This window comes from Rattus norvegicus, chromosome 7 (assembly GCF_021556685.1).
Source record: "Rattus norvegicus strain SHRSP/BbbUtx chromosome 7, alternate assembly SHRSP_T2T, whole genome shotgun sequence".
Classification (NCBI taxonomy): Eukaryota; Metazoa; Chordata; class Mammalia; order Rodentia; family Muridae; genus Rattus; species Rattus norvegicus.
In genome coordinates this window covers 15,665,249-15,676,608 of record NC_141540.1, presented here as the reverse complement: position 1 = coordinate 15,676,608, position 11,360 = coordinate 15,665,249, and positions in this window count along the sequence as shown.

The window sequence follows — 11,360 nt, the reverse complement described above, 5'->3', positions numbered from 1 at the left end:
GTGACTTCCCAAAGTTGTGGTTGTGCTCTGGTGTTACAAAGAGAATTTAAGGATTGTGATTAAGGATTGCCAATGTTACATTGACTAACTCAAACTTATTTTTAATTAAGAAAAGATCAAACAGGTAGAGATTGTTACAAGATTTACAAAGGATTGATGAGGTTTTAGAACTTGTGAGAGCATTACAGCCAGTTTCCTTCCTCCAACTGCCATTTCAAGACAGATTTAGAGGATTGATTTTATACAATTTGTTTACGTCATAGCAATTGTGAGTTTTCATTTCGTGAGCTTGCTTATAATTTTAGAGAGCCCATAAAGTGATATCATTAAAAATTTTACAAAAGAATGGCTAATAGCCTTATATTATGTAATTTTGTTGCTTCTTCAATGTAAGAAGTTAGAACTTTAAATCTTTCAGTGTATATGGAAATTTTTACTACAAACTTCTGCTCTCAAAATGAGCTTTAATATTTGGGGAGTAGCTGTTACACTACTCCAAAAAAGAATATTTGAAACTAATTTTAAGCTTCTAAGGATATGTTAATTGCCAAAATACCTCACCTTACCAGAGGACTTAAGGCTTTGTTATCCTCATTGGAGATAAAGCTTCAGTTGTGATAATACAGAATTGTAGGCTAGAGTCATGGAAATATTTTAAAAAGAAACCAGGTAAAACATATCTTATTCCAAACAACAATCAAATTGGTTATTACAAAATACTGATATTTGGCCTATTACATATACAAATTGTTCAGGCAAAATTGATAATTTTACTCTTTACATGCTTTTGTATTTACTGTAAATTTGTACATACAACCCATAGGAAATGTGCTTACTGTATTTATAGGTGGTTCATCTATGAAAAGGCTACATGTATGATTGGATCACTTGTTTATTCTCTTGAGTTTCTGTTGCTTCAACACAGATTATTAAATTCCGTGGTTTAGCCACTGTTTTTAAATCAAGCTTTCAATTTACATACTGATAGCCAATGTGTGGCTTGTGGTTTACAATTGATTTCAATTACTTAATGCTTTATTAGAGACAGGTTTTCTACTTAAAATCAATGAGTGATTTCAGTGTGAATTGTCTAACAACTCACTGTCTTTTCAGTGCTCTGGCTCAGACAACTAAACAAAACCATAGACCCAGCTCTTTGAAAATGGTAATAGAGTTGATATGAAAAGAGGAAGACTCCATTTGCTTACTTTAAATTCTCAGCCTCGCCCTGCCAGCTCAGGGATTTCTACTAAGACTAAAATCTAGACAATATTTACAGGTTTTGACATTTCTAATTAATGCTTATGTTTAGGTAAATAAAGCTGGTGAGGGGCTGGAGAGATGGCTTAGTGGTTAAGAGCACTAAGTACTGTTCCTTAATAGACCATTTAAAAACTCAAACTGGATTGCCTGGACCCTTTAACAAGGGAGGACAATGATACCAGACAAATTATAGGCCTTACATAAAATTAGTCAAAAAATCTCATTCTTTATATATCCAAAACAATAATGCTAGAGACAATAATTTGGTATACAAGTCAATTTATAAATACAAGTGCTCAGTGTCCTCAATTTAATCCTCGAGGACTTATCTTATTAAATAATATCTTTACTATATCTTAATAAATAAAAAGGGGGAGTTATCCCTATATGCTAAATAATGCTCCTTTTATTTCAATTTTAAAATTTGGATGCCAAAGTTTATGGCACCCTACAACTAGGCATACTTCTGCCTAGGTAAAATAGAAAGATCCACGTATTGACATGATCCTGTTCAGATATTTTATATGGGGAAGAGGGAATCTTTGTGTTTTTTCTACAGGATGCTACAAGAGTGTGCCAGCTGCCTGAGTGGCAGGTGAGACTTGCTGATCCTGGGAACATGAAGATTCAGCTTTCGTGGTTCGGGTCCCTAGAGTCATTCCTCTGCCCCGAGAGGAAGATGGAAGATTCCCCCCTCATCTTTTGTCATCACAGAGATTTTGCCGTTGCTACAGTCAGTGTTACCGCTGCGTGTGTCCCGTCCCACTGTGGCCTGCTCTCTGACCCTCTGTGCACTGCTGCTTTCTGGAGAAGACTGGACTCCAGCCATTGCTGCTCCCCTCATTTCCCTGGTGACTCTTGCTGCCTTAACTGGTGTTGTCATCTTGCAGTCTGCAGCTTCACAAGAATGCCATCTGCGTGAAGCTGCTGTGGACTGGGGAACTCTGTCCTGGTTGTACAGATCTCAGACATGGTTCCATTGCCTGCTGGTTGTTCCAGAGATCCTGAACTGTCCTGGAAAAGACCTTGACACTTTCGCTGCTATTGTAGCAGCCATTACTGCTGCAGACATTGTGTCTGCAGTGTCTGGAGTTATCCTCCCCCAATCTATTGTTAGACAAGCACAGTGGGTGAACTTCCTGGAGTAGTTGCTAACAATTGGGAATTCTAAATTTTATTATAGGAGCGGCTTGACTACGGCCCTTGGTGGTAACAGCTAAGGTGAACCAGATGAGGTGCCCACCACTTATCGGGAGTGGCTCGGTTTGGTACAGCCCTATGCTGTGGATTAGTGTTCATGCTATGGTTGGTTTGCAAACTCAGATCTCAACAAAAACGTGACAAGGCCGTTATCACTCAAACACTTGTGGCCATTGAACAAGGGGCCTCCCCTGATCTTCAAAAATTAGTCGGTATCTGAGTTCTCTGCTCTTACACCCCATGGATCTGTGGATCCATTACACTGGGATGAGAGACTCAATGATCCTTTGATCAGCCCTTCCACATCGCTGAGGTTTCCTCATTGCACGCAATAGGGTGATCATGATTGTTATAAATAAAATAATAAGGGGGAGATGTAGAGGGCCGCAATAACATTTGCCACCACAAGATGGCGCTGGCTTCCACTGCGCCCCACGTGGAAGGCCAGAATAGCTTTCACCATTACAAGATGGTGCTGGCCTCCGCCGCGCCAGCCGACTTCCTTTCAGGAAGTTAACTGTGTGCGCATGTACAAGAGTGCCTTCATGCCAGGTCTTTGCCCACTCTGGGGCATGCCTAATGAGATCATGGGTAAGCAACCAATCAGGTGTGGATGCGTCGCGCTAGGGTGTATATAAGCCGCGCCATGCTGGCGCCCACCGCCCTCTCTATTATTAATAAATATAAACATTTGGCTACAGAAGGATTCATGTGTTCCCGCATATTCTTGCTGGAGAGAGGTCGTGCGGGACAGGCCTTAAGACACTCTTCCTAGCTGCCTGGGAGCCAATCTTCACCTAGAGACCTTCAAATGAAGATGTAGAACTCTCAGCTCTTCTTGCACCTTGCCTGCCTGGACACTGCCATGCCCCTGCCTTAAGGATAATGGACTGAACCTCTGAGCATAATCCAGCTCCAATTAAATGTTGTTCTTATAAGAGTTGCCTTGGTCATGGTGTCTGTTCACAGCAATGCAAACCCTAAGACAAATGCATGTACATAATTTTTAAAGTAATTTTAAAATCTTAGCTGGACATGGTGGCATATATGCCTATTTAGCAGAAGTAGGTAGTTCTCTATGAGTTTAGTCCAGCCTTGTCTACATAGCAAGTTCCCAGAAGGCCAGAGCATAAGATTTGGTCTCAAGAAAAGCAAAAATTATGATCCTAAAATCTAAAAAATAATTACAGATAGTTACACTTAAGTTCTGTCTGAGTTTGAAAATCATGGTCAACTTATTGCTGCACTTCTGCTCCTTACAGTGCTACACGCAGATCTCAGAAGTTTCACATGCTAGGCATGCCCTCTACCACAGAGTCACACTCCCAGCCACACTCTTATATATTCCTTGGGTTCCTGTTGGTCTGTATCAGACCTCTTTGACCCCACAGGTTCTTTAATATCTAATATTTACCTACCTGTGAATGACCTAACCAGTCAAAGACATTGGATTCAAGAAACAGAACAGAGAAATGAAATAGCTTCCTGGAAGAGAGACAAGACAGACTTAGACTTAGCATCTGGCCCTCTCTGGTCCTCCTCACCATACTTCTAGCAAGAAAATAGGCCCAGGAAGGTCCATCTGATCAGATGGTTCCAGGTTTCCCACATTCCACCCTTGGTCTAACTCTAGACTTTGGCTAAATACATTCAGGTGCCTGTGATGGTGGATTTGATTTCAGTATTCACAGCAGCGAATAAAGACATGGCAATTATGAAGTTGAAGCAGAGGTTAAGAACCAGAACTGAGATCTGGAGAGAGAGGGAAGTCATCTAGTAGTATGGTAACTTTTTGTTAGTGTCTTTTTTTCTCACCTGGAACAGTAACTGTTTAAGACAGGGATCCACTGAGCTACAAGTACTGTAATAACTATGAGATCTAGCACTCTACCTACTGAACTACAGATACTCTATCTACTGAGCCAAAAGCTCACTATCTGCTGGGGACAGCATACCATGACAGGGACTGCCAGCAATAGGCCAGGATGGAGATATTACAGTAGCCCTCAGCAGCTCTTGGTAAAAAATAGTTGTTCCCATTTCTCCTAACCTTAGCCCCAGACAATGGCTGTATAGATTTCATTTGTGCACGACTGCTTTCCAGTTGGCCTTGGTGTGCATATTTATTTTATTATATCTGACTTTCCTATTTCTTTCTCCTTCTGCTTTGGTGGATTCTGTGAAACTAGATATTCCTCGATGTAATGATTCTTAAACAATTAAAAATTGAGACATAGGAGCACAGCACAGCACAGCACAGCCCTAATGGCCCAGGTGAATGCTGTGTGTTCTCATCTTGGAAACGATGTAATAACTTCTCAATGGTAGTTCCAGGTTAATGCTTGACTTGCAAAGAAAATTTAAAGAAATTATTAGAAAATGAGTTAGAGACAACATTAAGAACCCAAGGAAAAAAACAACTATTTAAGTTAAAAGTTTTGCACAACATTTGAAAGTGGTTCCTGAATAAGAAAGTAAAGAATACATAAAATCTCATACAAGTAAAACTAAGTCAAAACACTGGGACACTGAGGAGAGTCACTGTGTACAATGTGCAGAATCAGGAAGCTGGCAGAACTACGGAGTTAAGGGTGAACTTGATTCCTTCTAGCTGTTGCCTGGCAGCTTTGCCTATGTCATTTATTATTAGAGCTTCCCAGGAAAATGCAAGTAGTGGACCTCAGAGAGACAGAGTTCAGGTATTTTTACAGACTACCAAAAGAAAAAATAAAACTTACCCACAAAACGTTTTACACATATTTTGTCCAAGCTGCAAAATATTCAAGGGCAATGGTGGCACATGTGCTCTGCGGGTAGCCAAGCAGTGACTGATTTGATAGAAGGCCTACTCCACAACATGGAGTCAATAACTGAGATTACCTGGGTGACTGAAGAACCATAAACCTGTAGAACTCTGAGTGAGGCCTGTGTACGTATAAATAGTTCTGGTCTGAAAATAAAAAGTAAGTAATAGTATGACTTCTAATGATAGTCTGATATACTCGTAGATCTGTGCCTCTTTTAGCCACCATCAGAAAATTTTCTACCTGCAGCAGATGGGAACAAATGCAGAGACCCACAACCGGATATTACACACACACAGAGAAAGACCCTGAAACACACATCTCTAAACAGAAGGTCTACTTCAAAACCCTCTCTTGAGATCTCAGGGAATCCCACGGAAGAGCAATTACAAAGTCTGTAAGACCCAGAGGGGATGGAACACACTGTGAGTACAAGGCTCACTAAGCCAACTAATCAAAGCTCATGTGAACTCACAAAAAAAAATGAAATAGCGAGCACAGAGCCATTACAGGGTCTGTTCCAGATCCTCTAAATATCTTATAGCTTTCAGTTTAGTATTTTTATGTGACTTCTTAATGTGTAATTGAGTGAGTCTCTGAATCTCATGCCTTCTCTTAGACCTATTTCCATCTGCATTTTGCCCTATCAACTTTCAACGGCATAGTTTTGCTTTTATTATATTTTATTATATTATATTTTATTTTATTATGTTTTGTCAAGTTTGGTTGTTATCTCTTATAAATTTGTTCTTATTTAAGAAGAGACAGAAACGGAGTAAATCTATAAAGCAGTGGAGGTGGAGAGGAACTGGAATCACTAGAGAGGATATTGGTGTATAAAATCTATTTTTAATAAAAGTGTATAAAAATTTTAATAAAGGTGCCCCAAGTATGTGAATGTAAAGGAGAGTCAAAAAGAAATCTTTAAAACTATCAATAGATGCTAAATTAATGCATTCATGAAGATTATAGTTAACAATAGCACACATCAATATGAACAGAATGAGATAGTTTCTAAAAAGATGTTATCTATCAAAGATGTTTATGGTTCCTGAGCCATCTAGCATTTAGGCATTTAGTTGAGTAAAGGTAGAAAGTAATGGATTCCAGAAAGCTCCTATCAGAAGAAAGAAACAAAGGAAAGGATGAAGAAAGGAAGAAGGAAAAAGCAAGAAAGAGAAAGAGAGGGAGGTGGGAAGTGAGAAAGAAAGAAAGGAAGAAAGAAAGAAAGAAAGAAAGAGAGAGAAAGGAAGAAAGAAAAAAAGAAAGAAAGAAAGAAAGAAAGAAAGAAAGAAAGAAAGAAAGAAAGAAAGAAAGAAAAGAGAAAGAAGAGAAGAGAAAAGAGAGTTGAGTGGAGGTGGATTTGTTTTGCTTTGGAAGCAAGGAAGATCTTGAATGTCATGAAAAAAAAAACATTTTGAGCAGTCATTATCAATCTGTGGGTTGTGAAACTTTGCAAGTCAAATGACTTTTTCCTGGGGGTAACCTATGGTCATTATAATATAAAATTATCCATGACGTTGTGATTAAACCAAGATATTTGTGGGTTTTAGGCCTGTAGTCTAGAACCGAATTATATGCCCAGAATATGAATATTTTTCAAAGCTAAAGAATCCTATGTGTTCCAAATGAAGCTGGATGACAGAGCATACAATTTTTGTACAATTTACCTCAACATGATAGTCCATATACCATGTCTAGAAATGGATTTATATCCTTTTCATTTACTTTTATCTTTTTAGACTCCAGTAGTTACTTCCTGTTGGTCCACCCTCCCACAGTTACACATCCCATTCCTCCTCCCCCTGTCTCCAAGAGGATATCTCAACCCTCCACCCCTGTGGGGAGCGGGTGTAGCGGCAATCCCAAGATGGCGCCCAGGACTGCTGCCGAGTCTTACGACTAGCACCTGAAAGTAAGCCATGCCCCATCGTGAGAGCTGCGCAGGCGCACCATGACGATAGATCAGGCCATGTGACGTGGACCTATTAAAAAAGGTTACGCAGACTGGACGGTTGAGGCAGTTGAGGGAGGTTATAAGGGAGTGCGCTCGGGGGCTGGAGAGAGATTGTTGCTGTTTGCATGCAAAAAGGTTCCTGAATAAACTGCTTTGAGAAGAACGTCGTGGTGTCGCTCCTTTCCTGCTAGTCGGGGTTGGAAGCAACAAGTGGTGGCCCGTACGGGGAAATTCATTCAGAACTCATCGCAGTCAGGGTGGCTAGCCGGTAAGTTCCCAGGGACGAGTTAAGTTCTCAGATTGAGACAATAAGGTTCCAGGTTTTGGGATGAGGGTTAAGTTCTCAGATTGAGACAATAAGGTTCCCAGTTTTGGGACAAGTTGCACCAAGCACAACGGGGAACTCGACCTCCGCTCAGACAGTTTGCCAAGCCCTCAAGGATTTGTTGAAAGTGAAAGGAATCAGGCTAAAGGAAGACACAGTGGAGAATTTTTTAAAAGCAGTGGACCAGGTTGCTCCATGGTTTCCTGTAACAGGACACCTGACGATGCCCAGTTGGAGAAAATTAGGGAAAGACTTGAGGTTTGCCGAGGAGCAGGGGGTTTTACCAAAAGGAGTAATGCCAGTATGGAAATTAGTGAAAAGTTGCATAGGAGACGAGGAAAGATGTGGTGCAGAGATAAAAAAAGGGCAATGAGGCATTAAGTCAGGATAGAGAGGAACACTCCCAAAAATCGGAGACCGAGGGAACTTCTAGCGAGGGAGATATGTCGGAAGACGATCTAGAGAGCATTGCAGACAGCTTAGAAAAAGTAAAATTGAAGGTAGAGCCATCAGCTCCGGGGCCGCCTCATCCACTGCCGTACGCTCCGGGCAGGACAGAGGGACATAGTCTACCCGGAAACCTGGAGGGAACTGCGAGCCCAATGCTTCCCTGTATTTCAGGATGCGCAGGGCAATCGCACACATGAGCCACTAGATTGGAAGATAGTCCAAAGACTGGCCGAAGGATTTCGTGCATACGGTGTTACCGCTGCTTATGTAGTGGTGCAGTTAGAATCCTAACATCACTTTTGTATGACTCCTAGCGATTGGCAGAATCTGGCTCGTGCCTGTCTGACATCAGGCCAGTATTTGGACTGGAAAGCATACTTTATTGAGTTTGCCGCTGAGCAGGCTGTGGTCAACGCTTGTAACGGGCAGCGAGCTTGGGATCAGGACATGTTGCTAGGACAAGGGAGATTTGTGGCAGCTCAGATCAATTATCCTCTTCAAGTATGTGAACAAATCAACATCATAGGGACCAGGGCATGGAAATCCCTTCCTAATAAAGGAGAGGTGAGCGGAAACTTGACTAAGATCATCCAGGGACCCACTGAGCCCTTTGCAGATTACGTGGCTCGTATAGTGGAGGTGGGAGGCCAGGTCTTTGGGGATCCTGATACTGCCATGCCACTGTTGAAACAGCTTATCTTTGAGCAGTGTACTAAAGAGTGCAGACAAGCTATTACTCTGTATAAGGGAAAAGGCTTAGAGGTGTGGATGAAGCTCTGCAGGGACTTGGGAGGGGGGGCCTTGTCTAATTCAGGGTTGGCTGCTGCCGTCATGCAGATGTCCCAAGAATGGAATGGCCAAAAGAATAATAACTGCTTTAAATGTGGGCAGCCTGGCCATATGAGGTGCCAATGCCCACAGCTAAAAGGAACAAGGGATCAATGGCCTAAGATGCCTGGACTATTCCCCAAATGCAGAAAAGGTAATCACTGAGCCAATGAATGCTGGTCGGTTAAGGACATTCATGGGCAGCCACTTAATACCGGTGCCCCACCAAAAAACTTGAGGAGGGGCCCCCAACCCCAGGGCCCGCAAATATATGGGGCGGTGTCGGAAGGATGGCCCATCCTGAATCCTCTGATGCACTGGGGCCGCCCCGGAGAGCAACAAAAGGAAGTGCAGGACTTGACCTTAGTTCCACCACCAGACTTATATTAACCCCCCTAATGGGAACTCAATTAGTGGATACAGATTTTAAGGGCCCTTTACCTGCTGATACAGTAGGATTGACTTTAGGAAGAAGCTCTGTTACCATGCAAGGGTTAATAGTTCATCCCGGGGTGATTGATCCGGATTTTACTGGGCAGGTTAAAATAATGGTGTCTTCCCCTAGAGGTATCGTTGCGATATCTCCAGGGGATAGGATAGCTCAATTGCTCCTTTTACCTAGCTATCACTCTAAATTTCCTGCTAAAGATTTAGAATGAGGAAGTAAGGGCTTTGGCTCAACCGGGGTCTCTAACATCTTTTGTTCCTTGGACCTTGACACCCAACTACTGTTAAAACTGTCTATTGAAGGGAAATCCATATCCGGCCTCCTACATACTGGTGCTGGTCGTAGTATCATCAGCATCAAGGATTGGCCCACTGGGTGGCCAAGACAACAGTCAGAGCAAACACTGAGAGGACTAGGATATGCTCAGATGCCAGAAATGAGCTCTCGTATCCTACATTGGAAGGATGACGAGGGACATTCTGGTGAGTTTCAACCATATGTATTGGCTGTTCCAGTGTCCTTATGGGGTCATGACCTGATGAAAGAAATGGACTTTATTTTAACTAATGAAGGCATGCAGGCCCGGGATATGATGATGGGAATGGGCTATGTCCCTGGAAGTGAGGTAGGCCGCTCTTTACAGGGCAAAGCCTCCCCTGTGACGGTCTGCAAAAAGACTGATCGTGGCAGGCTGGGTTTTTCATAGGGGCCACGGAGGGAGCTTTACCCATTACATGGAAAACTGAGGATCCGGTGTGGGTTCCTCAGTGGCCACTTCCCTCAGAAAAGTTGAATGCTGCCCAGGAATTGGTACAAGAACAGCTAGAATTGGGCCATATACACCCTTCTACTTCCCCCTGGAATACTCCTATATTTGTTATAAAGAAAAAATCAGGAAAATGGAGACTTTTACATGACCTGAGAGAAATAGACAAATGGTTTTGATGGGCTCAGTACAGAGAGGGCTGCCATTGCCATCTGCTTTGCCCAAAAATAATAGTTTTAGATATTAAAGATTCTTTTTTCTCAATTCCTTTGCATCAGAATGATATGGTTAGGTTTGCCTTCACTGTTCCTTCTCAAAACCATGAAGAGCCTGATAAAAGGTTTAAGTGGATGGTTCTGCCACAGGGTATGGCAAATAGTCCTACTATGTGTCAACTATATGTTGATACAGCCTTAAAAGGGGTTAGTCAGAGATTTCCTAAGGTGAAATGTTATCATTACATGGATGACATCCTTATTGCGGCTCCCAGAGAGGAGTTGCTTGATGAAGCATATAGCTTCGTGGTTACACAGCTACAGGAAAGGAACTTAGTTGTGGCCCCGGAAAAATACAAAAGGACTTAGTAGTAAACTATTTAAGGACAAAAATAACTGCAGATTCAGTGACCCCACAAAAGATCCACATTCGTACTGATAAGTTATGTACCTTAAATGATTTTCAAAAATTATTGGGAGACATTCAGTGGGTTCAACCTTATTTGTCTTTAACCAATAAACAATTGCAGCCACTATATGACCTTTTGCCAGGCGATACTGACTTGAATTCTCCCAGACATCTTACTGACGCTGCCAGAGTGGCTTTGAGTTTGGTGGAGCAGGGCATTCAAGTTGCTGCTTTGAAGTGCCGAGATGAGTCACAGCCTATTGCATTGTGTATCCTGCCAACAGAATTACAGCCAACGGGGGTCTTATGGCAAGGGGCTCCCTTGCTTTGGATACATCCAAAGATCTCCCCAGCTAAAACCGCTTGTTCATTATCCCACTTCAGTGGCCCAATTAGCTTTGCTTGGTATTCAGCAATGTGTACAATTTTTTGGCATCCTGCCAGGAACTTTGATAGTTCCTTATAATGTTAAACAGTTAGAAGTGTTGTCAGCCACAGTAGATGATTGGGCTATTGTGAGGTGCAGTTTTCAAGGTAACATTGATAATCATTTTCCCAAGGATCCAATATTGCAATTGATTACAGCTCATCCTGTGATTTTTTTCCTCATATTACTTCTAAACATCCCTTAACGGATGCTCTGCTCATCTTTACAGATGGTTCCAAGACGGGTTGTGGAACATAAGTAGTTGCAG